Source organism: Takifugu flavidus, chromosome 12 (assembly GCF_003711565.1).
Source record: "Takifugu flavidus isolate HTHZ2018 chromosome 12, ASM371156v2, whole genome shotgun sequence".
In the NCBI taxonomy this organism is placed as follows: Eukaryota; Metazoa; Chordata; class Actinopteri; order Tetraodontiformes; family Tetraodontidae; genus Takifugu; species Takifugu flavidus.
Window position 1 is genome coordinate 3,827,602 of NC_079531.1, and position 6,000 is coordinate 3,833,601.

The window sequence follows — 6,000 nt, forward strand, 5'->3', positions numbered from 1 at the left end:
AGTGCAGCTCCTGTGCACAGAAAGCCCATCACAATTAAGACTGCGTCCACGGTCAAGGGGGTATTAATCACCTGTAATTCTTCTGTTAAACCAACTGCTGAGCTCAAAAGTTCTTGCAGTTGCTCGGTTGCTTTGGCCTAGTTCTTGTTCCACTGTTCTGTCAACGCATAGGTCCTCTGTGTCTCAGAAACCACCCCCTCCGGCAGTCTCCCCTTACTGCTCACAAGCCCAGTCATGATGAAGCCTGCCTCCCGCTCTGCTACTGCTCATCTTTGAATCCGGTGTCAATTAGGACACCCACGCAGCCATTGTGAAAGGCAGCACAAGGCCAGGTCACCCTGTCTTCTCAAGATGAAAGGTGGCTTTGATTTTTGTGAGCGTTCAGACAGGGACATTGCATTTTTGATATAATGAGATTTATATCTGTTGGAGAGTGACGCAATCTTCAATTAAAAACAAAAAACGAAATAAAAAAAAATACCCTAGTTAAAATGAAAAAATAAAACCAATAAAATTTAATGTATTTAATGTGTATATATATGTATAGTCTTTTTTTTAAAGAAACAACAGAAGCAGGCCCATAACTACATCCATTTGTCATCATACATTATAAATCACAGTCTTTGCACAGAGATCAACACCAATAAGCTTTTCCTATGCTGATGTATAGCATGCCTGGAGCTCAATATTGCCTGGAGGAATTTTGCCCGGTGCCCTCTGATCCTTTTCATTTGATTTTTATTCTATCCATAAATATATTTGTGCAGCCATTGTGTCCACACCTGCCTATGGGTGGGCATTAATAACATACAAACCCCTCTCGGCTGGAACGTGTTGAAATCAATACACGGGAGCTGCCGTAACAAAGCGTGCCAGCCAAGATGCGCTGGATCCTGTTGACAGACTCCAATTATAAATATAGCCAAGTAAACTCCAAGGCATAGCCCCGAGGCCTTGACAGCTCCTAGTTACACGAGAAAATGAAAAAGAAAATGAATAGAAACTTCTGACAGCGGCGATGGTGAGAGGGAATTGGATCACACCCAAAACTTCAGATTTATTTTTGAGGCAAGGGGGAAGTTGGATTATATTCTGTCATATCAGGTTTACATCAAATTTACTGGAAACAGCAAAGGCTTCGCTAAAGATGAACTAAATGGAGCTGCCAGTTAATAACGTGGGATTCCAATCACTATCCATATGTGCAGGTGTCTTATAGAATGTTATGCAGGTTGCCACGCAACATTGCACATCACTTCTTTTCTTCATGTCAGGTTTTTTCTTTTCTTTTATCCATTAAGCAGTTTCTCCCTGCAGAACACCCACAGCAAATGACCAACTTTCCATTTGCTTAAGTCCTCATTTATTTCATTGTTTTTATGTCATTGATGCTCATTTATTTAGAGGATCATTTTCCTGTGCTGACAGAAAACAAATTCATTTAAATGTATCTAATTTCCTGATATTTATGGGGTTAAATTCCTTCCTTCGTCCTCTTTCCTGTCCTGTCTTCACCCTGTAATCATGTTAACAGATGTATATATCACGTTAGGTCCCTGAAGTTAACACCACCTTGTCATTATGACAAATGTGGCTAGAAATCATTTATTAATGTCGATTCTTAACCCTAAACAATACTAAGGTTCCTCTTATTGCGTTTTTGTGACCTGCTATTGGCTTTGGTTAAATCTATTCCTGTGGCGTAAATGTATCAGGTTTATTCACACCTGTAGCTCCCCTTTAAACTGCAAAGCCTCTGCAACACTGAGCTCATTAGTGCTTTTTTAGTTCATTACATTCCTTTCAGCAACAGTTCTTTTGATGGTTGATTCCAGATTGGTGACATCAGCTTCTCTGAAGTCTAACCAATCCTGCAGCCAGAGCAGTCATCCCTGTTTTATTTCCCTCTCGGGAGACCACAGAACTAGAAAGACCCCAGAACCACTGAAGTTTAATTATATTATTTATTTCTTCTTCTAAAAAAAAAAAGCCAGGTGTGTGTGGTGCGGCGATAGTGTAAAGTGATAAAGCGATAGCACTTCTTAGAAAACAGGCCCAGGTTATTTAGAGCACGCTCTTAACAAATAGGTTCATTCTTCTGCTTCACAAAAAAGATATATGACCAAAATAGAGGAAAAGGGCCCAACAGGAAACAAGAGGTTCTAAGAACTAGGACAAGAATCCTTATCTGTGACGCACCTGACTCAATAATACACATTTATCAAAACATGACAAGACATGAGATTAAAATACTATAAATCCATCTATCTATAATGGTTGATTGTGGGAGACTGTTGGGCCTTTAAAGGCACAATGTAATTTTAAAGACTATTAAAGTACTGAATGGAATGCTCTGCTCACAACCCTCTAAGAGGGCAAGCCATTGTGGGCCCCCAGTCTAGTGTCAAAATGGTTTTCACTATTCTATCCTAAATGACGTGGCAGCAGCTGAGGGCGCAATTAAAGCTCAGCAGATGTTTAACCATCCGTCCTTAACAGAAAATTGCAATTTGTGCTTCAGGCTTTAAATTTTTATTTAAAAAATGAAATTCCCGAGCTTCCTACAGAGGAGTGGTCACCCAGAGGCCAAAGGGTGCATGGTTTAATTGGACTTTAGCCAGATGCCCCGGCTAAAGCCTTCCTATTCCTGATTAGTTTTGAGGCTATAAGACACTTAGCATGCACGCTACCCTGCAGACCGAGCTCATTTATGCTGCACAAGGAGAAATAAGTGGAGAAACCTGGTGAGAGACACTGTGGGACATCGGCGGGCTGTCACATTATCAACAGGAAAAAATTTGATTGAGAGATTTCTGTTGGGATTATTAGAAAACAAGAGTGCAAATTGCTTATGACCCCCAGGGGAAATGTGTTTTTTTGTTGTTTTTGTCTTTTTCTTGAGGAAATCACACATATAAATAAGAAGCAGATGCAATAAAAATAACACGCCTGGCGATGCTCTCCACATTGTTCTATTAAAATGAATGATGCATTCCTTCATGAAGAGGGACTTTAATTCTGCCTCCATTAGCTGAAAAGCATTCTCCCTGCTTTGCTTGATCTGCAGTTGCTGAATAAATCAGCAACAATATCGTAAAACATAAAACAGCATTAAAAGGCCTCCTCACGCGCTCGAATCCACCGTTATTGTTTTAATATCAAGAGTAATCTCCCCACAAAGGAAGCAAGTGCATTTCAGAATGTATTTGATTAGATTTACTCTGACACGATAAAACTGACGGCCTCGTGTGTCCGTGTGTGCTCCTATTGTTCTGCCGTTCTGTAGGATGTCTGAAATATTTCGAAGTCCCCCCGCCAGGCTGTAATTGACTTAATCTTTCCATTACTCGCAAGTCGCTAAAGTCAGCTGTCATCTGTCAGAGTTAACTGTTGTAACAAGGTGCTTTTTATGTTGGAAGTTTCAGCCGTGACCAACCCCCGCACCCACCCCACCCACTCACACACATTCATACCTGCACTTCTATCTTTGTGAGGACTTGCATAGACATAAGATATTCACCCCAACCATCCCGAATTACTCCCTAACCCTCACCTACACCCAACTCCAACCTCACCTGAGTCCTAACAGCCCTTTTAAGTTGTGAAGACCAGTCAAAATGTCCTCACTTTGCTTGGAGAGTGAGTATTTTGTTATTAGGTATGTGGCAAGTACAAGAAAACACACACACACACACACACACACACACACACATGCCTCCCTCTGACAACTCTAATAAGCACCTGTACATAAACTGACAGACTCACGCTGACTTGTGTCAGATGATGGGATGTTGCCCAGAGTTTGGTAAATACACCTGCAGACACAAACAGAACCTATAACCTCCGGACATCATCGCCTGCTGATTCCCGCTGAGTCCTGGAAGACAATCTACAGCACGTCAAACTACATCATTCTGAAGGGGAAAAAATAGATTTATTGAGTTTCAGTTGTAGATAAAGGTCAGAGCCAGTGTAATCCATCATAAATTCAGTGTCTTTGCCAGAAGCTAATGATTAGACAACAAAATAAGACTTTCATGGTAGCTTGTTCTTTCTTAAATTTAAAATTGGGGAGCATCACTGGCTTTTAATTCCTGTTATTTCTTCCATCATATCATTGGAGTAATAAAGAGGAATCTTACTATCAAGTCTGATTACATGGAAATGGCATAAAATGACCATTAAAATAATTATTCCAGACACTAATTTTATAGTTCAAGCTTGATTCGACGGGTCAGCGGAGGTTCAAACTGACACGTTTCTTACCAGATCTAATGATCCAGTTCATGATGCTGTCACAGAGCCGCTGGCTGACGCACAAGGTCAAAACCTGGCCGACACATAGTCTAATTGACAGAACGTAGGACTCAGTACATGTAACAATAGTGACTTTAAAAGGGTCAGATGTTTTTATTATTAGTGTTTTAGCCTCTCGTGGCTCAGAAAAGGTGCATTGAAAAATGAAAATGTATTTGATCTCAGTTGAAATCATTGTTATTAACCCCAGCTCAAGCTCTGTTATGGTGCCTCTTAAATATTTTAGAACAGACTTTCTCCCCAGTTTATACTAAATCCTGGAAATGTCTGCAGGAATTGCTTTCAGGCCTCACCGCTGCAACTTAAGCGAGAAGGTTTTTGGTGAGAATTCTTACTTTTCAAAGTGTGCGTATGTTTTTTATCGTAAAAAATTAAAGACACAAACACCAAGTACTGGTAAAGGAAAAAGAGAGTCTTTGCATATTTAAGGGAAAGCAGTTATCACCATGCTGGAAGTAGGTCAGGGGGGTCTGTAGTAACAAACATTTGGCCCAGATTTGCTAAGCCTCAGTGAACATTGACTTTTGTTGGATGTTTTCTTCTTCTTTCTTCAGTTTTCTTGTAATTAACTGAACAGAAATGGAGCTGTGGCATCTGCTCACTGAAATGGGTCTGCCCTCCAGTGGTGACCAAGTCTCAGGTTTCAGTATTTCTCACCGCTCTGTGACACTTTCATGGCTAAAACATTCTGCATTCGGAGATAAAGTATTTTCATACGGATTATGTACCTTTAAGCTACGATGCAAATCTGATCTATCCTGTACACAATAAAACGACAGTACATAAACCAGTCCCGCGCCACTGGCTTTGATGGCCGAGACAGCTGTACTGGCAGCCAGTTTAACATAAACAGGTATTTATAAAGACCCTGTTATTCTTGTCAAAGTTCCAGCTCTCCTCCGGGTAGAAACAAGCAGCAAACCATGCAGCAGCTGTATTACTAAAACTCAACACGGGACTATAAATGGAAATGCAGCAGCTGCTGTTGCACCTAGTATATGGCCAGCGGCTGTTTTAGCTCATGCAGTTGCAAGTGATTGGGCAACTGTCAAAAGGTAATTGCTAGCAGAGCTACCAAACGCTAAACAATGGGCATTTTTCCATGTCGTGCAAATGTAGTTCAGTAGGATCTGAATAGAAGGTTGCGCTGCATGCGCAACATATGAAAAATAACCAGTATTGGATTTGGTCTTGAAACGCCCCCCCCTCCCCGCTGTGCTGCCAGATAAGATGGTGCTGGTGTAATCATATTAGCAAGTGCACAAACCAGATTGGCTCACAGATGCCCTGCAATGAGCGTGATGAGATAATAGCTCTGGAGATGATTGTAACGACCACAAGTCCTGTAAGTGAGACATCCTGTTGATTCAGGGAGAAGGGAACGCACACGCTGTCTCACACGCACACAATCTGCAAGAAAACGCACATTTGCCAAGGCCAGAAGATGAAGGAGGACGCGCTGGATGTGAATGCGCAGTTCCTGCCGCAATTTGACTCAAAACTAAAACCTGAACAATTGAAACCATTACACAACAAATCTTTAAATCAGCGGTCAATGATTATTTTTTTTATTTTTATTTTATTATTTCTTTGATTAGATCACCTCTAATCCAATAAAAACTTATTTTCTGATATAAAGTTCCAGATTACAAAATTGTTCCATTCTTTATCATTTCATAGGAT